The sequence below is a fragment of the Rhinoderma darwinii genome, unplaced genomic scaffold, assembly GCF_050947455.1.
Source record: "Rhinoderma darwinii isolate aRhiDar2 unplaced genomic scaffold, aRhiDar2.hap1 Scaffold_49, whole genome shotgun sequence".
NCBI lineage: Eukaryota > Metazoa > Chordata > Amphibia > Anura > Rhinodermatidae > Rhinoderma > Rhinoderma darwinii.
Genome location: NW_027464036.1, coordinates 291646 through 316918, shown reverse-complemented (window position 1 = coordinate 316918; position 25273 = coordinate 291646). Strand labels below are relative to the sequence as shown.

Sequence of the window (25273 nt, the reverse complement as noted above, 5' to 3'; positions counted from 1 at the left end):
TGCGTCTAGGTCACCTGACACACGCTCCTTGCATGGCACATGTGATCAATCTGGTCATAACACGCTTCTTAAAGTCATATGTTGGTTTGAAGGGTGTGCTGGCCATGTCCAGGAGGGTTTGCGTTCGCTTTAGACATTTGTATGCATTTAAGCACGCCCTCCTGGACTTGCAGCGTCAAAACAATCTCCCAGAACACAGCCTGATTTGCGACGGTCCAACACGCTGGAATTCCACCTGCACATGTTGGACCGTCTGTACGAACAGAGGAAAGCCGTGAATGATTTCCTGATGCAGCAGACGGGCAGCGTTTGGAGCCAGTGTAATTTCGAGCTCAGGCACTGGCAGCTGGTTAGAGACGCATGTCGCGTTTTGAGGCCCTTTGAAGAGGCCACACGATTTGTGAGCCGTGACGCTAGTGGAATGAACGATGTTATGCCGCTGATTTTCATTATGGAGCAAATGCTCACAGCGATGATTCAGCAAAGGATGGAGGAAGGATTACATCTGGCTATGGATGTTGAGGAGGAGGAGGAGGATGAGGGTGAGGAAACAGGACCTGAAGAGGAGCTGGATTTGGAGATGGAATCACAGGAAGGGATAGGGGACGAGGCAGCCGCACAACATGACAGTGATGGTGATGACGAGTCTGGCGACGACCTTGATGATGGACAACCATGGCAGTATGGGGCGGAGATGGAACCAACCGGGCCCTCTGAAACGCTGGCCAGGATGGCGAGCTGTATGCTTCGTTACTTGCGCGCTGACTGTCGTATTGTTAGCATGAAGCAAAGAGATGAGTACTGGATAGCCACACTTTTAGACCCTCGATATAAAGCCAGAATGGGGGAGTTTTTTGCGCCTTCCAACAGGGAGGCAAAATTGGCTTATTATAGAGAGAAGCTATGCAGCCAGCTTGCCACGGCTTTCAAACGGCAAACACCTGCTGCAAGCATGTCTGACTGGGGGGCCACTCTCAGATCCCCACTGTCTCATCGTTCCACCGCCTCTGGCAGAGCTACTTCTGCAATAGGCGACAGCAGCGGCTGCAGCAGCAGCCAATTCGGTTTGGAAAATATGATGACAACATTTTTACATCCAATACCCCGACCTGACACACATCGTAGTCACCAAAGGGATGTTCACCATCACCAGGTCCAGCACCTAAACAACCAGGTTCACTCGTACCTGGACTGTGCCCTTTCTCCATCAGAAATCCTGATCCCAGACCCCATGGACTTCTGGGTCAGCAGATTGGATCATTGGCAAGAACTGGCCCAGTTTGCCATGGGTGTACTGTCTTGTCCACCCTCCAGAGTAGCGTCAGATAGGGTATTCAGCGCGGCAGGGGGCTTCGTCACCCCTAAGCGAACAAGATTGTCCGCCAACAGCTTGGAAAATCTAACGTTTCTGAAAATGAATCAAGCGTGGATCGGTGAGGGTTTTAAAAGCCCTGTGCCTGATGCCACTGATTAGATCTGACATTGCTGCTGCCGCTGCCGCCTGGTGCTGCCGTCTGCTACTACGGGATTCTGTCCTGTCCACTCTTTTTTTAATGTGCCGCTGTTGGTGCTGCTACTACTTCTACCACCAATCCACCCCCAGTGCCGCCTGCTACAAGCAGGTCTGCCCCACCACAGGGCTTTGTCCTGTGACTGTCCAGTGTCTTTTAATGTGCTGCTGCTACTACTACCACCACCCTTGCTGTCCGTTGGCTACCTCTACTACCACCAATACACCTCTACTGCAGTCTGCTACAAGCAGGCCTGAGGCCAGCCCCACCACAGGGCTTTGTCCTGTGACTGTCCAGTCTGTTTTAATGTGCTGCTATTACTACTACTACTATTACCACCTTTGCTGTCCGTTGGCTACCTCTACTACCACCAATACACCTCCACTGCCGTCTGCTACAAGCAGGCCTGCCCCACCACAGGGCTTTGTCCTGTGACTGTCCAGTGTCTTTTAATGTGCTGCTACTACTACTACCACCACCCTTGCTGTCCGTTGGCTACCTCTACTACCACCAATACACCTCCACTGCCGTCTGCTACAAGCAGGCCTGCCCCACCACAGGGCTTTGTCCTGTGATTGTCCACTCTCTTTTAATGTGCTGCTGCTACTACTACTACTACCACCACCCTTGCTGTCCGTTGGCTACCTCTACTACCACCAATACACCTCCACAGCCGTCTGCTACAAGCAGGCCTGAGGCCAGCCCCAAAACAGGGATTTGTCCTGTGACTGTCCAGTCTCTTTTAATGTGCTGCTACTACTACTACTACTACCACCCTTGCTGTCCGTTGGCTACCTCTACTACCACCAATACACCTCCACTGCCATCTGCTACAAGCAGGCCTGCCCCACCACAGTCTTTTTTTAATGTCCTCTTTTTATCTTGGGGATTGTAAAATTCTGCCACAGTTTATTTTCCACATCTTTTTTTCCAAAGGAAACCTTGGTTTGATATTCCATGTTGTCTATGTCTGCCTAGTAACCGACGCCGGTCCTCATACACAGCAGTGACAGCACCATCCGCAGTACCTCTGACAAGTCTCAGAAAAACACTTTGTCCTGTCCACTCTTTTTTAATGTGCTGCTGTGCTGTTGATGCAGCTACTACTACCACCACCACCCGTGCTGTCAGTAGTCCACCACCACCACTACTACCAGTCAACCACCACCAATCCACCCCCAGTGCTGTCTGCTACAAGCAGGCCTGCCCCACCACAGGGCTTTGTCCTGTGACTGTCCAGTCTCTTTTAATGTGCTGCTGCTGCTACTACTACTACTACTACTACTACTACTACCACCCTTGCTCTCCGTTGGCTACCTCTACTACCACCAATACACCTCCACTGCCGTCTTCTACAAGCAGGCCTGCCCCACCACAGGGCTTTGTCCTGTGACTGTCCAGTCTCTTTTAATGTGCTGCTGCTACTACTACTACTACTACTACTACTACTACCACCACCCTTGCTGTCCGTTGGCTACCTCTACTACCACCAATACACCTCCACTGCCGTCTGCTACAAGCAGGCCTAAGGCCTGCCCCACCACAGGGCTTTGTCCTGTGACTGTACAGTGTCTTTTAATGTGCTGCTACTAATACTACCACCACCCTTGCTGTCTGTTGGCTACCTCTACTACCACCAATACACCTCCACTGCCGTATGCTACAAGCAGGCTTGAGGCCTGCCCCACCACAGGGCTTTGTCCTGTGACTGTCCAGTCTCTTTTAATGTGCTCATCGAGAACACAGAGAAAAGAGAGCTTGTAGCCAGGGGGATATATTAAACATACAAAATTTATTAATGACATATACAAAAAATACACTTATATAAAAATATATGTATATGATACAATATATTAGAAGGACGAGACTCTAGAAGAAAGTTTAAAGGAACAGGTATCGGCAATATAATTATGCAGATTGGGCAAGCTATATTGTCAAGTCGACAAAATCTCTCAAATTTATCTGAATATGTCACTATTCTAAGACATGGTCAAGCTAACAGAATCCCAGTACAAAAAGACATGGTTTGTATGTATCTAGATATTAGGTGCAGAATCCAAGTTATCAACATCTAACTGACTGAGAGAGAGAGTGTATTAGACAAGGCTTACCCATGTACGATTGCAGTAAAAGTCCGATAGGTGCTCCAGCACAGAAGCCCCAACGCGCGTTTCGCTGTAGTATTGCTTCCTCAGGGGGATGTGTGTGTGTGTGTCCTGTGTCTTGAAGCCCTTATATACTGTGTGGTTCAACAAGGAACAGCCAATGATTGTCGGCGCATGCCCAGAGCCACGGCCGGAAGCGAGGACTGCCCCACTTCCGCCTCCACATGCTGGAGCGCACATCCGAATACCCGATGCGTAGCGGGATTTCCGGGCATGCGCAGTGCATCTACAGAGACGGAGCGGGGACAGCATCGCATCCTCGGTCGGATCCGGGCATGCGCACACATCGCACTGATAGATTTGCAGATTCAGTGAGTGGAAAGATATACATCTATGTGTAGTGTGTGTGTATTGTCAACAGTCGTTTTAGTTATATTGTTATTTTATGAATGTTAAGGATATCATGGCATGGTGTATTGCGGTGTCTGGGTGCAGAACAGGGAAAATAAAGTAACGTAAAGTGACAGTCTAATGTAAAGAGCCGTTTTAAAATGAAAGTTAATAAATGACTATAACGATGAGTATCTAGGGTGAGAATAAATATAAGCAGAGTTTTCTTATATATCTATTAAGTGTACAAATAGGTATAGTCTCACTGTACTCTGTGTTTAGTTTGGATAGGACGATTATTGCCTACAGTCTTTGCAGACTGGTCAACATGGATAGTGATTGAAAAAAAAATCATTTAGCAAACAAAACAAAGATACAATAAGCGTGAAACAACAGGTGCAAAGAAAACATATCTAAGACAATAGCACAGACTATTGATATAGGGGGTGAACATATTATACAATAAGTATATGTAGTCAGTGATAAGATAGGGTACACCCCTTTAAGTTGATGTATCCATCGTCTGAAAGATGCTACATATTTCAAAAATAACAATAGAGCTATATTGATAGGGATTAATTAAAAAGTGATAAGTAGTACATATAGCAATCCAAATACAACTTAATATCTAGACACCATTACAATCAAAAGCGAAACCATCATATAAAAAGATTTTTTTAAAATGCATAAATTCACTGCACATAATGGCAGAGAATATAGATGGAGAATACTGGAAAGTTTTCCAGATCATCACTCATTTAGGGGTATAGGAAACATAAGTCTACTACTTCCCCACATTCATATCATGGCTATACAGCATACAACATAAACAATGTAACCAAAATATTACAAAAAGTTCTCCACATGAGGTATCATTCCGTTATACAGACACACTATACACTGCAATAAATTAGGCATTCTTGTTGTTCCATATGTTGGATGGTAGAGAAAGGATTAGGGACATCGGTCAAGAACTTCGGGCAAAAGGACATACAGGAGCATATTTTAGAAACCTAAATAAAAGCAAGAAATTAAAAAAAATACAAAACGTAGAAATAAACAGAATTTAAAAAATTGTTTTAGGGATAAAAAGAGGCAGAGACTATAGAAATGGGACGAAGCTCAGATTTTCATTGAGGCCATACGGTTTCATGGATCCGATCATCACGATCCATTTGCATTCCCTTTGTGACAGGGTTTTCTTCACGTTACCCCCTCTGATGCCACAGTGTATTTTTTCAATACCACGTATTGACAGAGATTTGGGGTTACAGTTGTGATATTTCTTGAAATGCCTAGGTAGAGTTTTCAGGCTTAGGGGGTCATCAATTTCAGCTGCTTTCGTAATATCCCGTACATGCTCCCTGGTCCGGGTTCTTAACTCCCTGGATGTAAGTCCAATATAGATTTTCTGGCAGCCACATGTGGCGTAATACACCACATGTGTACTGCTACACGAGATATACTCCCTGATCTCAAATTGTTTACGTCCATCAGCTGACGCAAAGTTGGTCGCTCGACATATATTGCTACATGCCTTGCAGTCACCACAGGGATAACAACCCTTTTTTGGTCCACGGGAGCCAAATGGGCAAATCTGACGACGTATGTAGTGGCTTTTAACTAAAAAGTCCCTCAAGTTCTTGCCCCTTTTTGCCGTCATCATTGGTCTTTCTGGCAAGGTCCGAGCTAATGAAGGTTCGGATCTTAGGATTGGCCAGTGTTTATCCAATATTGCCCTCATCTGGTTCCATTGTCTGTTATATGTGGAGATGAATCTTATTACTGGGTCATTGGTTTGATGCAGTCTTGGTCTCAAAAGGTCATTTCGTAGTGTGTTTCTTGCCCTCCCATATCCAGTTTTAATCACTCTATTGCTGTACCCTCTCTCCCTGAATCTCATTTTTAGATCATTAGATTGGTTTTCGAAGAGGGTATTGGATGAGCAGATCCACCTGATCCTCAGGAATTGTCCAACCGGGATGGCTCTGATAGTGGATGGAGTGTGGGCTGATGAAGCATGCAGCAAAGAATTGACTGCTGTTGGTTTACGATATACATCGGTGTGCAAAAAGCCAGAGTCATCAGTGAATATCTGTATGTCCAAAAATTCAATCCTCTGTTGGTGATATTTATATGTCAATTTGATATTATATGGATTTATGTTCAATTGCTGCATGAAATTCATCAGCCCAGACTCCGATCCCTGCCAGATAAAGAAAATATCATCTATGTATCGTAACCATAGATGTACATGGTCCGCGGCACAGGCGCCATCCCCATGGAAAATCTGCCTCTCTCAAAAGCCGAGAAACAGATTTGCATAGGATGGCGCACATGCCGCGCCCATCGCTGTACCTTGTTGTTGCAAATAATAACAGTCCCTGAACACAAAAAAGTTGTGACCAAGAATAAATTTCAGCAATTCCAGAATCAATTCGCATAAAGGGCCATCCCGGTTGCCAGTCCCAAGTAAAAAGCGGACCGCCTCTATCATCATGGTGTCTGATGTTTGTATAAAGCGACTCCACATCAGCTGAAACCAAATACATATCTGGTTCCACTTGGATCCCATTGATCCTGCACAGGACGTCCGTCGTGTCTTTCACAAAGGAGGGTAAATCATTTACCAAAGTTTTTAAATAATAATCAATAAATTTACAGACCGGATCACATAATCCGTCAATCCCAGACACAGTCGGGCGTCCCGGGGGGGTCAATGGGATCTTTGTGTACCTTTGGTAGGAGGTATAATGTAGGGATCTTTGGATCAGCAGTCATCAGACCATCATAGATCTTTTTAGGGATAACACCCCGTTCAAGAGCCATATCGAGGATTGTCTGCAATTCACATGAGAAACGAGCTAGGGGGCTTGAACCTAGTTTTAGATAGGTCTGTCTATCGCGCAATTGTCTAAATACTTCTTTTTCGTATTTGACAGTTGGCCAGATTACTATGTTTCCCCCTTTGTCAGCGGCTTTAAAGACAACGTCATCCCAAGTTTGCAGTTCCTTAAGGGCATTTCTTTCTTCCCTTGATATGTTATCATTTGACCTAAATGTGGACAGTTTTTTAAAATCGTCCACGACCATTTTGGTAAAAATCTCTATCTGTGGGCACAGTGACAAAGGGGGAAACCTAGTGGTTCTGGGCACAACTGTGGATGGAAACGTACCTGATGATTCAGTAATTTGTTCACATAAAAGGTCTTCCAATGCTTTTAGAGCTTCTCTTTCTAGATCACTGGTGAACTCAGCAGATGTATTGTTATGAAGTTTCTTGAGAACCAGTTTTCTCGAAAATAGGTGCAAGTCTTTCAGGGCTGTAAAGAAGTTAAAAGCATTGGTTGGTGAAAATGTCAGACCCTTCCCCAGAACATCACGTTGGGCATCAGAGAGGGTATGTGTAGAAAGGTTAATTACCTCCAGGTTACTCCTTGATTTTTTGTCCCGCAGGTGATTCGATATGTTCTTTCTTTTCGCCTGTCGCTCAAAGCGCCAACGTGAGCCCTGGGTACTCTGGCTATTCCCAAGTTCTGGGATATTTCCAGTTTCCCTAAATCTAGGGGGGTCATCGGTTGAATTACGGGAGGAGACAGAAGAGGATCTGGAGTGGGAAGTACTCCCAACCCTTCCCCTGTTTCTGTGCCATTTATACACCCGCCCTTGCTGATAGTCATGAGTATCCCTCTGAAACTTGCCCGTTTTTACAGTACAAATCTCCTTCTCCCATTTACCAAAGTCTTTGTCAAGATCATCCGCTAGTTTGTCTAGTGCTATTGTGGAGAGGTCCAACCTAAGCCCCACCTGAATGTCCTCTATTTCCTTCTCAATTAGGCTTAGGCTAGTCTGATTGGAACTAACCAGTAGTTCCATGAAACCTCTAGAACAATTATCAGAGAGTTCCTCCCATTTATTCTTAAATACCTCATTATCCATTTCAAACGAGGGGAAGACTTGCACCCTCAAACCCCGAGGGATGAGTTTTTTAGCCAAGTATTTCTCTAGGAACGCTTTATTCCACCAAATTTTTATTCTTTGGTGCAATAATGATCTTAATTTTTTGATGGCTTCCCTACAGTCCCTGCCACTATCGTTTAAAAGCAAGCTAGAGTCTTCCTTAAAGATTTCATCAAGTTGTGCGAGCCATGATTGGTCACGGACCCTGAAATCCATTAGATGCAAAGAGCCAACAGCTGTGAACAACACAGAATAAATAGTAATCAATATATGCACTCCAAAACGCATTGGTACTGTAGGCTAGGTCCAAGTCAGAGACCGACCTCCCATGTATAAACAAGATAGGCAACTCTATTTGGGTATATCGAGAACACAGAGAAAAGAGAGCTTGTAGCCAGGGGGATATATTAAACATACAAAATGTATTAATGACATATACAAAAAATACACTTATATAAAAATATATGTATATGATACAATATATTAAAAGGACGAGACTCTAGAAGAAAGTTTCAAGGAACAGGTATCGGCAATATAATTATGCAGATTGGGCAAGCTATATTGTCAAGTCGACAAAATCTCTCAAATTTATCTGAATATGTCCCTATTCTAAGACATGGTCAAGCTTACAGAATCCCAGTACAAAAAGACATGGTTTGTATGTATCTAGATATTAGGTGCAGAATCCAAGTTATCAACATCTAACTGACTGAGAGAGAGAGTGTATTAGACAAGGCTTACCCATGTACGATTGCAGTAAAAGTCCGATAGGTGCTCCAGCACAGAAGGCCCAACGCGCGTTTCGCTGTAGTATTGCTTCCTCAGGGGGATGTGTGTGTGTGTGTCCTGTGTCTTGAAGCCCTTATTTACTGTGTGGTTCAACAAGGAACAGCCGATGATTGTCGGCGCATGCCCAGAGCCACGGCCGGAAGCGAGGACTGCCCCACTTCCGCCTCCACATGCTGGAGCGCACATCCGGATACCCGACGCGTAGCGGGATTTCCGGGCATGCGCAGTGCATCTACAGAGACGGAGCGGGGACAGCATCGCATCCTCGGTCGGATCCGGGCATGCGCACACATCGCACTGACAGATTTGCAGATTCAGTGAGTGGAAAGATATACATCTATGTGTAGTGTGTGTGTATTGTCAACAGTCGTTTTAGTTATATTGTTATTTTATGAATGTTAAGGATATCATGGCATGTTGTATTGCGGTGTCTGGGTGCAGAACAGGGAAAATAAAGTGACGTTAAAGTGACAGTCTAATGTAAAGAGCCGTTTTAAAATGAAAGTTAATAAATGACTATAACGATGAGTATCTAGAGTGAGAATAAATATAAGCAGAGTTTTCTTATATATCTATTAAGTGTACAAATAGGTATAGTCTCACTGTACGAGTAGTGTTTAGTTTGGATAGGACGATTATTGCCTACAGTCTATGCAGACTGGTCAACATGGATAGTGATTGAAAAAAAAATCATTTAGCAAACAAAACAAAGATACAATAAACGTGAAACAACAGGTGCAAAGAAAACATATCTAAGACAATAGGACAGACTATTGATATAGGGGGTGAACATATTATACAATAAGTATATGTAGTCAGTGATAAGATAGGGTACACCCTATTAAGTTGATGTATCCATCGTCTGAATGATGCTACATATTTCAAAAATAACAATAGAGCTATATTGATAGGGATTAATTAAAAAGTGATAAGTAGTACATATAGCAATCCAAATACAACTTAATATCTAGACACCATTACAATCAAAAGCGAAACCATCATATAAAAAGATTTTTTTTAAATGCATAAATTCACTGCACATAATAGCAGAGAATATAGATGGAGAATACTGGAAAGTCTTTTAATGTGCTGCTGCTACTACTACTACTACTACTACTACTACTACTACTACTACTACTACTACTACTACTACCACCCTTGCTCTCCGTTGGCTACCTCTACTACCACCAATACACCTCCACTGCCGTCTTCTACAAGCAGGCCTGAGGCCTGCCCCACCACAGGGCTTTGTCCTGTGACTGTCCAGTCTCTTTTAATGTGCTGCTACTACTACTACTACTACTACTACTACTACTACTACTACTACTACTACTGCTACTACCACCCGTGCTGTCCATTGGCTACCTCTACTACCACCAATACACCTCCACTGCCGTCTGCTACAAGCAGGCGTGGAGGGCTTGTGAAAAGCCATTGCTTGTTGCTTTTACATCCATGTATGGATGAACCCCGGCAGGCATCTGCCAATAAAGAGGGTAAATTTTTGGAGGGCTTGCACTCAAAAGCCATTGCTTGTTGCTTTTACATTACATCCATGTATGGATGAACCCCGGCAGGCATCTGCCAATAAAAAGGGTACATTTTTGGAGGGCTTGCACTCAAAAGCCATTGCTTGTTGCTTTTACATTACATCCATGTATGGATGAACCCCGGCAGGCATCTGGCACCATAAAGGGTAAATTTTTTGAGGGCTTGTCAAAAGCCATTTCTTCTTCTTTTACCACCTTATATGTATGAACCCTGGCAGGCATCTGCCGTCAAAAATGGTTAATTTTTGTACCTTTTTTAACAATGCATTAAGCATGCAACATGCACAAGTGCAGTGGTTTCTGTTAGTTATCACCGTGTCCCATCCGTTTTCCTATAGCCATACATGTTGGCGTAACTTTGACACTAACTTTGCCTTAAAGTGGCTCTGTCACCAGATTTTCAAACCCCTATCCCCTATTACAGCAGATCGGCGCTGCAATGTAGATAACAGTAACGAGTTGTTTTTTTCCAAAAACGAGCATTTTTGGCCAAGTTATGACCATTTTTATATTTATGCAAATGAGCCTTTCTTAGGTACAACTGGGCATTTTTAAAGTTAAGTCCAAGTGGGCGTGTATTATGTGTGTACATCTGTGTGTGTTTACTTGCTTTACTAGCTGGGCGTTGTGAATGGAAGTGTATGATGCTGATGAATCAGCATCATCCACTTCTCTTCATTACCACCCAGCTTCTGGTAGTTCACAGACACACAGCGTGTCCTCGCGAGATCACGCTGTGACGTCACTCACTTCCTCCCACAGGAACTTCATCGCGTCGGACGCTGTGTGTCTGTGAACTGCCAGAAGCTGGGTGTTAATGAAGAGAAGTGGATGATGCTGATTCGTCAGCATCATACACTTCCCTTCACAACGCCCAGCTAGTAAAGCAATTAAACACACCCAGATGTACACACACACAATACACGCCCACTTGAACTTAACCTTAAACACGCCCAGTTGTACTTAAGAAAGGCTCATTTGAATAAATATAAAAATGGTCATAACTTAGCCAAAAATGCTCGTTTTTGAAAAAATAAAAAAGTTACTGTTATCTACATTGCAGCGTCGATCTGCTGCAATAGTAGATAGGGGTTTGAAAATCTGGTGACAGAGCCTCTTTAAAGACAGCACAAAAGTACTTGGATACACTCATGGGTGACCTAAGAGTGTTATACAGGGCTTCTAGGGCTTTTAAACAGTGTTATACACGATTTTTAGGGGCTTTCTTGTATTACAGGTTCGGTCAGAGCTAGTTCGGTCCGAATCGAACTTTTTCATGAAATTCGGCGAACCAGCCGAACCGAACTTTTCATAAGTTCGCTCATCTCTAAAAACAAGCATTAATACCAATGATGAGTCTCCAAAGAATCGGCATCACAGGGCCTCTAAATTAACCCCTTCCCGTCGTAAACAATTTTCAGATTTTCATTTAAATTTTTTCCTCCCCACCTTCCAAAAGTCATAACATTTTCATTTTTCCGTCCATGTAGTCCTATGAGGGCTTGATTTTTGTGGGACGAGTTGTAGTGTTTCGTAGCACCATTTAATGTGCCATATAAAGTACTAGGAAACGGGAAAAAATTATTTGTGGGGTAGAAAATTAAATAAACAGCAATTCCTCTATTATTTTTTGGCCTTCGTTTTTACGGAATTCACCATGCAATTAAAACAAGATCTTAGCAACCATCGCCACCCTGCGATTGCATTGCGGGGGGCATGATGAGCTGCTAGAAGGGGTCGCCCCCCTCTTTCTAACAATTTAAATGCTGTGGCCACTATTGACCGCGGCATTTAATGGGTTAAACTAGCGGGATCGCGCTCGTTACTGTGAAGTGTCGGCTGTAACATACAGCCGACACCTGCATAGTATAGAGCAGGCTTACTCCGTGCCATACGTCAAATGTCGGGATGGGGTTAAAGCCTATGTAAAACTTTGAAAGGCATTTTATTTTTAATAAAAAGGTCAATCTGTAATGGCGGAAGGAGGTGAAGGGAACAAGTGAGCCCTAATCTACCCACCGCCCTGTCCCTGCCTACTTGCAACGACCCGCCCTAGGCGACGGGGTACAACTGGGCGGCGGTCCCTACGCTGTCTAAGTGCAAGGGGGTACAAACAGGGAACACGCAAGGGAATACAGTCGCCCACGGAACGCCGCGAGGAAACGGAGCGGGAAAGAGCCAGTCAGGATCAGGAAGTAGTGGAGTATACAAACGGGAGCACGGAGCAGAAGCAAGCCAGGGGCAGAGCAACGCAGGATAAACGGAACTGAAGCAAGGCAGAAGCACGGCAGAAGCAGGCTGGAGCAAGGCAGCAGTGGGGCCAGGAATCCAAGAGAATAACAAGCAAGGAGGAAGAGAAAACGGCAGGTATAAATGGACAGGGGGCGGAGCTAACTCTGACTGACCAGGCTGCGATAGGCTCTCCCACTCCTGAGCCTGCCACCCTGATTGGTGGGAGCAGGTGTCAGTCTCAGAGGTCTGGCCTCAGGTGTCGACTGATTAATCCTGGGAGTATACCCAGACATAGTGCCTGGCAGATCCTTTACAGTACTCCCCCCTTTATGAGGGGCCACCGGACCCTTACTAAGAGGACCCGGTTTAGTGGGGAAGAGAAGGTGGAACCTCCTGATCAATACCCCAGCGTGAACATCTCGAGCAGGAACCCAAGTCCTCTCCTCCGGCCCGTATCCTCTCCAATGGACCAGGTACTGGAGGGAGCCCTGGATCATCCTACTGTCCACAATCTTGGCCACCTCGAATTCCACCCCCTCAGGGGTGAGAACGGGAACAGGAGGTTTCCTCGAGGGGGACCAGGACGGGGAGCAGCGTTTCAGGAGGGAGGCATGGAAGACGTCGTGTATACGAAAGGATGGGGGCAGCTCCAGACGGAAGGATACAGGGTTGAGGACTTCAATGACCTTATAGGGTCCAATAAATCGGGGAGCAAACTTCCTGGACGGGACCTTAAGGCGCAAGTTCCTCGACGACAACCACACAAGATCCCCGACGACAAACCGGGGGTTAGCAGAACGTCTACAATCAGCCTGAATCTTTTGTACGCTCTGGGACGCCTCTAGGTTCTTCTGAACCTGGGCCCAGACTGTGCACAGTTCCCGATGAACGTCCTCTACCTCAGGATTATTGGAACCACCAGGGGAAACGGAGGAGAACCTAGGATTAAACCCGAAATTACAGAAAAACGGGGAGACCCCTGACGAGTTACTGACCCGGTTATTCAGGGAAAATTCGGCGAGGGGAAGGAATGAGACCCAATCAAATTGACAGTCAGAAATGAAACACCTTAAATATTGTTCCAGGGATTGGTTAGTCCTTTCCGTTTGGCCATTAGTTTCGGGATGGAAGGCGGAGGAGAAGGACAGATCAATCTCCAATTTTTTACAAAAAGCTCTCCAAAATAAGGAAACAAATTGTACCCCTCTGTCCGAAACGATATTGACTGGGGCCCCATGGAGACGCAAAATGTGTTTCACAAACAAAGAAGCTAACGTCTTGGCGTTAGGTAGTTTCTTAAGGGGCACAAAGTGGCACATCTTGCTGAAGCGGTCTACTACCACCCACACCACCGACTTGCCCTGAGATGGAGGCAAATCGGTGATAAAATCCATGGAGATATGGGTCCAAGGTCTCTGGGGAATGGGCAAGGAACGTAGTAAGCCCGCAGGTCGGGACCTAGGGGTCTTGGACCTAGCACAGACCTCACAAGCGGCGACGTAAGCCCTAACGTCTTTAGGCAACCCAGGCCACCAATAGTTTCTGGTAATGAGGAGTTTGGTACCCAAGATGCCAGGATGACCAGATAGAGCGGAGTCATGGTTTTCCCTGAGCACCCTTAGCCGGTATTGCAGGGGGACAAACAGTTTGTCCCCAGGGAGGTTCCCGGGAGCTGAACCTTGATCAGCCGCGATGTCAGAGGCTAAGTCAGAATCAGTGGCAGAAACAATTATACCAGGGGGTAAAATACAAGCAGGATCCTTCTCAGAAGGAGGATTAGCCATGAAACTACGTGACAGAGCATCAGCCTTAATATTTTTGGACCCAGCCCTATAGGTAACCAAGAAATTAAATCTGGTAAAGAATAGTGCCCAACGAGCTTGTCTAGGATTAAGCCTCCGGGCAGATTCTAGGAAAACCAGATTCTTGTGGTCAGTCAGGACCGTTACCTGGTGTCTGGCCCCCTCCAAGAAGTGACGCCACTCTTCAAAAGCCCATTTAATGGCTAAAAGTTCGCGGTTGCCAATATCATAGTTACACTCCGTGGACGAAAACTTCCTAGAGAAGTAAGCACAGGGGCGGAGATGGGTGAGGGAGCTGGTACCCTGGGACAAGACGGCACCCACTCCCACCTCGGACGCGTCAACCTCCACAATAAATGGCTCCCTTTGGTTGGGCTGAACCAGCACGGGGGCCGAGATAAAGCACTTCTTGAGGGTCTCAAAAGCCTGGACGGCCTCAGGGGGCCAATGGAGGACATCAGCACCCTTGCGAGTGAGGTCCGTAAGAGGCTTAGCGACGACCGAGAAGTTGGCAATAAATCTCCTGTAATAGTTAGCGAATCCCAAAAAACACTGTAGCGCCTTCAGGGAGGCAGGTTGGACCCATTCCGCCACAGCCTGAACCTTGGCAGGGTCCATGCGGAATTCATGAGGAGTGAGGATTTGACCTAAAAATGGTATTTCCTGTACGCCAAACACACATTTTTCGGTCTTCGCAAACAGATTATTTTCCCGAAGGACCTGGAGGACCTTCCTGACATGCTCCACGTGCGAGGACCAGTCCTTGGAAAACACCAGTATGTCATCAAGGTACACTACAAGAAAATTACCCAGGTAATCTCTCAGGATTTCATTAATAAAATTCTGGAAGACGGCAGGGGCATTACACAACCCAAAGGGCATGACTAGGTATTCGAAATGACCTTCGGGCGTGTTGAACGCAGTTTTCCACTCATCCCCCTCTTTGATGCGGATAAGGTTATACGCCCCCCGTAGATCGAACTTAGAGAACCATTGGGCCCCCTGAACCTGATTAAAAAGATCCGGAATCAAAGGCAGGGGATACTGGTTCCTTACTGTGACCTTATTCAAGTTCCGATAATCAATGCACGGCCTAAGACCACCATCCTTCTTCCCCACGAAGAAGAAGCCAGCACCTACAGGAGAAGTCGAGGGGCGAATGAAACCCTTGGCCAGGCATTCTTGGATATACTCCCTCATAGCTTTACGTTCAGGACATGAAAGATTAAATATCCTCCCCTTAGGAAGCTTGGCATCAGGCACCAAATCGATGGCGCAATCGTAATCTCTATGAGGGGGCAACACCTCGGAGGCCTCCTTAGAAAACACATCAGCGAAGTCCTGAACAAACTCAGGAAGCGTGTTTACCTCCTCCCGGGGAGAAATAGAGTTAACCGAAAGACATGACATCAGGCATTCACTACCCCATTTGGTGAGATCCCCAGTATTCCAATCAAACGTGGGATTATGCAGCTGCAACCAGGGAAGACCTAATACCAGATCGGACGATAATCCCTGCATCACCAGTACAGAGCACTGCTCCAAATGCATGGAGCCAACACGGAGTTCAAAAACAGGAGTATGCTGAGTAAAATAACCATTAGCAAGAGGAGTGGAGTCGATACCCACTACGGGGATAGGATAAGGTAAATCAATAAAAGGCATCTCTAGAGACATAGCAAATTCCACAGACATGATATTAGCAGATGAGCCCGAATCCACGAAGGCACTGCCAGTGGCAGACCGGCCAGCAAACGAGACCTGAAAGGGAAGCAAAATCTTATTGCGTTTAGTATTAACGGGAAATACCTGTGCGCCCAAGTGACCTCCCCGATGATCACGTAGGCGCGGAAGTTTTCCGGCTGCTTATTCTTGCGCCTGGGACAGGTGTTCAGTAAATGCTTGTCGTCCCCACAATAGAAGCAGAGACCATTCTTCCTGCGAAACTCTCTACGTTGTCGAGGGGACATGGAGGCCCCGAGTTGCATAGGTACCTCCGAGTCCTCCGTGGAAGAGCGAGGAGACGGGACCTCGGGGGGAATCGCAGGGCAGTCAGAGGGGAAAACATTGAAACGTTCAAGCTGACGTTCCCTGAGACGTCGGTCAAGTCGTACTGCTAGGGCCATAATCTGGTCTAGGGAGTCAGAAGAGGGGTAGCTAACCAGCAGATCCTTCAGGGCGTCAGATAATCCTAACCTAAACTGGCACTTTAGGGCCGGGTCGTTCCACCGGGAAGCTACGCACCACTTTCTAAAATCAGCACAGTATTCCTCAACAGGTCTCCTACCCTGACGTAAGGTCACCAGCTGACTCTCGGCTAAGGCAGTCCTGTCAGTCTCGTCGTAAATGAGACCGAGGGCAGAGAAAAACCGATCAACGGAGGAAAGTTCAGGGGCGTCAGGAGCCAAGGAGAAGGCCCACTCTTGGGGCCCTTCCTGGAGTCGGGATATAATGATACCCACCCGCTGGTTCTCGGAACCTGAGGAGTGAGGTCTTAGGCGGAAATAAAGTCTGCAACTCTCCCGGAAGGAGAGAAAAGTCTTACGGTCCCCTGAGAACCGGTCAGGTAACTGGAGGTTGGGTTCTAAAGGTGAGGTGAGGGGTACTACAAAGGCAGCGTCAGACTGATTGACCCTCTGAGCCAGGGCCTGGACCTGTAGGGAGAGGCCCTGCATCTGCTGGGTTAGGGTCTCAAGGGGGTCCATTATAGCGTCAGCGTAGAAGAAATGGTAGACTAGGTAAGGGCTTGTTATTATGTAATGGCGGAAGGAGGTGAAGGGAACAAGTGAGCCCTAATCTACCCACCGCCCTGTCCCTGCCTACTTGCAACGACCCGCCCTAGGCGACGGGGTACAACTGGGCGGCGGTCCCTACGCTGTCTAAGTGCAAGGGGGTACAAACAGGGAACACGCAAGGGAATACAGTCGCCCACGGAACGCCGCGAGGAAACGGAGCGGGAAAGAGCCAGTCAGGATCAGGAAGTAGTGGAGTATACAAACGGGAGCACGGAGCAGAAGCAAGCCAGGGGCAGAGCAACGCAGGATAAACGGAACTGAAGCAAGGCAGAAGCACGGCAGAAGCAGGCTGGAGCAAGGCAGCAGTGGGGCCAGGAATCCAAGAGAATAACAAGCAAGGAGGAAGAGAAAACGGCAGGTATAAATGGACAGGGGGCGGAGCTAACTCTGACTGACCAGGCCGCGATAGGCTCTCCCACTCCTGAGCCTGCCACCCTGATTGGTGGGAGCAGGTGTCAGTCTCAGAGGTCTGGCCTCAGGTGTCGACTGATTAATCCTGGGAGTATACCCAGACATAGTGCCTGGCAGATCCTTTACACAATCAGTGTAATTTGTGCAACTTTATAAATAGTTTTTGAGATACAGCTATTTTGTATTCTCTATACAGAGAAGCTGTATCTAGCGATAAATCCTGTCGACCCGTCAGGTCTGCGGGACTGACGGGTTCAGTAAAAGCGGGTCCTGTGTGTCTCTGACATGCAGGATCCACCTGTATTCTATCACATCTAAGTTCATAACTAACTAATGTGATGGATTACAGGTGGATCTTGCGTGTCAGAGACACAAAGGACCCGGTGACACTGAATCCGTCAGGTGCACTGGACTGACAGACTCAGGTCATAGCGAACTATGCACCTGCTCTGTATACAGAATACAGAGCAGCTATATCTCAAAAAGTAAAAATAATTTTTAATAAAAACTATTTATAAAGTTGCAAAACCTTTTATTAAAAATAAAAATATTAAAATGCCCTTTTAAAGCTTTACATAGCCTTTAATGCAGAACTTGAACCAGACCCCTAAATTAGTTCAAAACCCAGATTGAATCCCTTAATTAATCCAGACCCCAGACAAGACCCCTGAATAAGACTCCAAATCAGACCCAAAAATTAATCAGACCGCAGATTAGACTCAGACTCAAATGGGCTTACTGCTCCTCACTGGCTTCTCTTCTTTTTGGGCGCCGCTGCACACATGGTCCTGATGCCAGCCAGCACAAAGACCATGTATGTACCGCAACACACAACAACCTGGTGGTGACTAACATCAAGACACTGTGTGGCGGGCTGTAAAGGACTTGATGTAGCTCTGGGGCCCACTCACAACTGCGACCAATGTGACCCCTATAGCTCTGCCACCGCTTCCTGTTTAGAATCTATAGCAATGAAATAATAAATGCAATATATCTTATGCATGACTTTCATCTGAATGGACACCATGTAACAATGTGACACTACATTTCTCTACCTATGCAACCAGTATACTAATAGTTATGTCACTGTACATAGAGATCAGGACAATAGATAGTATATAGAGAATTTATATTATAGAAATATATATGGCTATGAATGTATGACATATGGGGGCACATGTATGACAACAATGCCAGTCAATTTCTTGTAAATCTGAATAGAAATGATAAGATCACATTATAAGCTTCTGGTCCTCAGTTTTTGCACATTTTACCCACGTCCAACAGATTTTTGGATTTGAGGATGCGCCAATTTTATGAGAGGCCTGCAAGATGTTAAATGGTAAAGATTACATCCTCCGCCAGGTCAGACATCAGTCAACATGCTTCTAACTCCAGCACCTGCACCAAAGTTACAAACATTATATATCAATTTTAAGAATCTGGAGCACATGAGGTAAATTTATTACTAAGACACTTATTACACATGACCATTCTGCATTACCCATGGAAACAACATAGTATGACATGGCAGCTGCCACAAATGACACCAGATGGAATAAGGATGTAAAATACAAGGATGACAACGTTTTTCTAAGCAGTAATTTAGACGCCTTATATTAAAACGCAACATGACATTATTTCAGTGTACTTTCCCTTTAAATTAGCTGAGGCATGAATCATCATGGCAAGTGCCGCAAACAACAACCAATAGAATCGCAGGATTTGAATTTAAAGATAGAGAAAAATCATCAGTTGGTGCCAGTCTGTGATCGCTCTTTTCAGAGATAAGACAGGCTCCATTTTGTTCTTCAAAGCGACTTGACAAACATTTATTTTTATCGGAGGAGAAGACACTACTGCGTATCTGCGTCTTCTGAGAGACAACACCAACTGTCCTCAAGACTTCACAGGTAAAGTGCCGCCATTTACTAACCATAATGACTGATCCACGTCATCCCAGACACAGACACAGATGCTTCTTCCACTACTGAAATGGATTGGATTTTATTAATAAACTCAAAGGTTTTCACCTAAATACCCAAAATCTGGATAAACTATGGAGACAAGAGTAAAATAACCCGACGTATCATCTCCTTCCTCAGATCTTGCTGATGGATCCCAAGCTGTAGGACCATATGCTTATTAGTATTCTGTATTTAAAGAGGTTTCCATTCTAGAAAATGATATCAATAGGATCTTCCACCATATTCTGATCAGTCTGCCAGCACCATCACCCCCTTTCTTCAGTTGTACCCTCCATAGCGGCATTTTTGGCCCCGCGGTGCAGCTGTCCTGTAATTCATTTTTCTATTTACTTCAACCTAATTTTCAGATTCGCTTTAATCTATAATGTATGTAAATTGGGACCGGGGATATGGATAATGTTAGAGGGGTGTTTATTGGGTTTTTCCTATAATATATATATTTAGTATGTGTGTAGTAACATATCTTATAATACAGAGGCATAACTTGAGGCTCCTGGTCTCTAATGTAAAATGTGTAGCAGGGCCTCTCTATACCATGTGTCATTTATAATACTGGTGTCTTCTTCTGGCAGAGGGGATTTTGGGCCCCCTATGGCAGTAGATCCTGGGTGTGACTGCTACCTCTGCACCCTCTATATATACGCCCCAGTTATAATGTCAGTCCAGCGCTCATACTACATGTTTATATCAATATAAGTTTTTGTAACATCTTCTTCAGGAAAAGTCACATTCCCAAATATTCATGGTAATATTCTCTTCTCTTTAAGTTTCCCAGGAAGAGGAGAAGAGATGGCGAGGAAGAGGAAGAGAGATATGGTCACTCTTCATGTGGAGGAGACGTCAGTACAAGATTTTATATCACTGCAGTCACTACATATCAAATCCATACTTCGTGTTACAAACCATTACAAATCTAATCTATCAGCTTCTTATTAACCTCTTCATCCATGAGAATAAACGCCCTATAAGGGTGACGCGTCCTTCTACCAAGGTCATACAAAGCTTAACTAATGCTCTGAGAGGTGACAGCACTAACCCCAGAGACAGACCACCAGGAAATGTTCTTACACATGGATTTTACTAAGATTTCCCTGTCATTTATTCATTTCATTTTTAATTCATTGTAAACTTATAAACACATAATTGTCTGTATTTGATATTTTGGAACAACCTACAATGCGCAAAAGCGCAAGGGACATAACGTCCCGATATAATATGAAAATAACTACCATGAGTAGTAAAAAGTATACATCTTTATTATTAATAATTAGAGTTAATAATAAAGATGTATACTTTTTACAACTCATGGTAGTTATTTTCATATTATATCGGAACGTTATGTCCCTTGCACTTTTGCGCATTGTAGGTTGTTCCTGAGTCATATTGGGGTCCCCCCCCCTTTTTTGCTGTACTCTGTTTTTGAGGTGCTTTGTAGGTTTGGGTGTATTTGATATTTTTACATTGGACTGCTGACTCTAATATCTATTTCTTCTATCACAGTTCGCTGACCTACATGATAGACGAGTGCCGGAAGAGGAGGAAGGAGCATACCCTGCAGCCAGAAGAACGGACTGCTTTCTACAATCTCCTCGGTAAGATTCACTGCACCTTTCAATGATTCTGACCAGAAACAAAGAGGGGGATTTATTAGGACTGGCGTTTCATACTCCAGTCTTAGTAAACAGTTCGCTGGAGTAGGATGCGACACATTTAATAAGAAGCGAATGCCTCTTAATAAATTTGACGCATCTTTCAGCTGGCCACGCACCACAATTGTGGTGTCAAAATTGCACTCGCTGGGTTTGCAACTGCGACCGTGGCCCTATCTCTCTCATCCCAGGATCGGAAATAAGATAACAAATATATATGCTCACCGCTCCTCTTCTCCTGATTCTCTCTCAGCATGCTGCGGCTCGTACAACATACAGGGCCATATATGTGACGCAGCACACAACAACCTCAGTGCTGCGTCACATACAACGTACAGCGTCAGTAACTTGTATGAGCTGCGGCCTGCAGGGAGAGCCTAAGTTGACCCGGCGGGGAGAAGCGAAGTGGAGCGTTGAGGTGAGTACATTTTTTAAATTTACTTCATTGTATTGTCTGATCTGGAGGGCAGAGTATTGAGCCCGACAATGGCCTCTACCTTGCTACGACTTACAGAGTGAAATCTTCTGCTATAATTTACAACATTTGTTCTCCTGTACACACATAAGACAGCTTATTCTGAAAAGTTACCTGAAATGACAGTTACGCTGTATTATCGATAGACTGTCATTAGAATAAGCCATCAATATATTAGCAGTGGGGGTTTGACTCCTGGCACCACCAGGATAAGCAAAGTAAAGCAGCTGCAGTGTTCCAGCGATTGTTAAGAATCCTTTAGGCCCCATGCACACGACCGTAAAAAACGTCCGTAATTGCGGTCTGCAATTACAGACCCATTCACCTCTATTGTCCACGGACACCTTCCTGTTTATTTACAGGAGGGTGTCCGGGCCATAGAAGTGTACTGCAAAAGATAGGACATGTCCTATCTTTTGCTTTTTACAGTCCGTGCTCTCTTACTTTGTATGGGAGCACGAGCCGAAAATACGGGCGGCCGGCAGTGCCCGCAATATCGCGAGCCGTGATTACGGGTACGGCCGTGTACATGAGGCCTTATTGTTTACTCAGGCATAGCGCCATACATATAGATGTGGCTGTGTCTGGTACTTAATTTCACTGCGGCTCAGTCCCAATAAATTGAAAGGGACTGATCTGCAGTACCAGGCATAGCCACAACCATATATATGGCACTATGCCTGGGTAAACAATAAAGGGGCCGCCGTAATCAATAAAGGGGCCGCAGAGGATAGTCCCCAAAAAAACTATAATTCTTTGTAATTCATGTAATTCATGTACTATTTTGGATTTAAAGAATTGTAATTCAACTTTTTTGGTAGATGATGAGCACATCCAGCTGTTTTTGGCCAAGGACATCTGTTTGAGGATTTCAGACAAGGTAATTTTATAATGACAAAATGAATAGACAATCAGCCAGATATAGACATGACTGACAAGAAAGATCAGATCTGAATAAAAGGGTTTATGTGGCATTAAGAGATATTCTACTTTACATCTACATCCTTGGTAAGATAATAATATTAGATTCAGAACAATGAGGATAAACCTGTGATTTATGTGTTAGGATTATGGACCGACATTAATAAACATATAAATAGACAGAATCACCACATAAAGATAAGACATAAGAAGAGACCATTTCTCTATTACCAAATTCTAACTTCTTGTCTTCTTCCACTAGTATCTGCTGGCCATGGTCCTCGTGTATTTCAAGAGAGCCGGACTGCGTACCGAGGAATATAGAGAGAATTTCTTTGCATCCCTGTGAGTATATTCACGTATCACATGTTGTAGGAATATTCTCAAGTAGTTGTGGTTCATGTGCTTTACATTAGCTTTATCCCTTATAGGTTACAAAACAATTATGGTCATGTTTTAGCAGTAAAATAAAAATATTTAAACATTTTAATATCCAAAGAGAAAACATCAATCCTATAGATTTTACTATGCAGCCTTCTGACCTTGGGGGGTCATTCCAACATCCTTGGACACCATCGCTATCATTTATAGTAACACAAGTTTCCTTTACATTGAGATATATAAGTATACAGTGCTCTGCTCTTCCATGTGTCATGAATAATTGTTATTTTCTTTCAGATTTCTAGCGAACCAGTTCGAGGAGGACGAGGACTTCAAAGACGAGATCTACGCGTGGGCCTTAGGAAGTGACTGGGAAGTGAAGACAGAAGAGCTGCATCACCAACGCGACCAGTTGCTCCGCCGGATGGACTTTAGAGCGTGGGTGGCCCGGACCACATGTGATCTGGTCAGTAATAAGAAACAGGACAAATGCCGTCTTTGATTAAGAGTCTGTGATGAGAAGCCAATTTTATCTCATTTACTATTCTATTTTAGATCATGGCACAAGACCCTTTCCACTGGGCATGGATGAGAAACAGGCAAAACCATCACAGCTGGGCCATACGTGCGTCAAGGAGAAATAAAGAGGAGTTTTACACCCGAGGCCCATGGAAGAGCGCGCTGTCCTGTGCCCGTTGTAGAAACATCATTTTGCATCCGTGCATGTGGAAAGTGGAAGGAAACATCATTAGCAGGATAGACATAGCAGTGGACCCGGAGACACCGATTGAGGTCCCTGACTAATAATAACGCTGGTAAGTAAAATGTTGGTGTTATAAAGAAGTAGGTAGGAAAAAATTATCACAAAGGTGCGAAGTAAAATTCAGTAATGGATCTTCTAATCCACATGTTGATGAACGTTTTCTCTTGTACCTCTATTCCCACCCAGGAGGTTCTGCTGCCTGATCCACAAGAGAGATGAAGACCATGATGGATGACCAAACATGAGGAGCAGGTAATGTATAACACATGCATGCACGCACACAAAAACACATAATGGATACATACACACTAATACTTACACATACAGAACTATACACAATCATACTCACTGACACACTGTACATAGTAACACAGTCACTTTACATTTTCTGGCTCTATTCCTTGTATGGGGGAATCCACATATACACATGTATACTGTACACGCGCACATACGTTATATAGCGTTAACCTCTCTTAGTATGCCAGAGGAAGGACAGTACAGCGGCCATGGTTTCCCTACAGGTTTCCTCCACTGGGGGTTTTGCCTGTCCTGAGTGTCGCTCTACGCTCTTTGTGAGTGATGGGAGGTAACACACAATCACAACACACATAACAATAAAATTCACATATTTTAACACTCCTTACGTTGTCTGAGTCATTTCTTGTATGAAAACGACATATGGTGGTCTGTGTGATGGGATAATGTCCTCCCTTCTGATCGCACTGGAGAATTTACTGACACTACATGAGGGACGTCCGCTCATCATCGACATTCAGGAGAGGCATCAGCCGAAGTTTAGAGGAAAGAAGACATTTTCAAATCAATGAAGAAATGTATTTATTGGTTGTAAGGTTCATGGGTGAGCTTTTTTTCTTGTTCCTTTGCTCCCTAAATGTAAAATTAAACAACTTTCTAAATAGTCTTTATTAAAAATGTTCCAGCATTTTGTTGCTCTAGAGTCTGTGCAATTCCTGTACATAGCTGGTGTCGAGGCTATGGAGTATGTGCCCCAGTGGGCCGCTCTGCCTCTGGTCAAACAAAATGTCAATGACAGTCACTAGGGAGAAAGTACCTGGGTTTCTAAGCTTCAGCCAGATAATCAGAAGCAAGCTGGTGCTGGACTATCAGGAGCTGGCTTGTGCCGGACTATCGGAAGCTGGTTTGTGCCAGACTTCTCTCGGATACTGGACTTGAACACAGATGTCGTCTCGGACAATGGACTTGAACACAGAAGTCACCTCGGAAAATGGACTTGGCAAAAACACTGGACACAGATGGTAAAGGCCTCTAGGACACTTGACTTGAATAAAGAAGTCTCAGATAATGGACTTGAACGGACACTGGACTCAGATACTGGATACTGGATACAGCTAGGGAACCATTTGCATGACAAACACTGGGAAGACACAACAGGGGCAGGGCTCCTTTTAAAGGCCGGGGTGCTTAGGGATAGGTTGGATATAATTTTACTTGTGCACATGCTGGCCCTTTAAGGCTTGGCACGAGCATGCTGGCATCCCTGGGAAGGGGGACGCCGGTGAAGAGACACAG

At 44.9% G+C, this 25273-nt stretch overlaps 2 long non-coding RNA genes across 2 annotated transcripts; both read left to right on the top strand.

Moving 5' to 3' along the window:
- The first annotated feature begins 19373 nt into the window (after window positions 1-19373).
- LOC142720075 (uncharacterized) lies at window positions 19374-22526 on the top strand. Its single transcript, XR_012872918.1, has 4 exons — window positions 19374-19458; window positions 20301-20372; window positions 21034-21125; window positions 22479-22526. It is a non-coding gene; the product is annotated as an uncharacterized LOC142720075 (long non-coding RNA).
- A 736-nt stretch (window positions 22527-23262) lies between these two features.
- On the top strand, window positions 23263-24549 carry LOC142720076 (uncharacterized). Its single transcript, XR_012872920.1, has 3 exons — window positions 23263-23425; window positions 23515-23774; window positions 23909-24549. It is a non-coding gene; the product is annotated as an uncharacterized LOC142720076 (long non-coding RNA).
- Window positions 24550-25273: the final 724 nt, after the last annotated feature.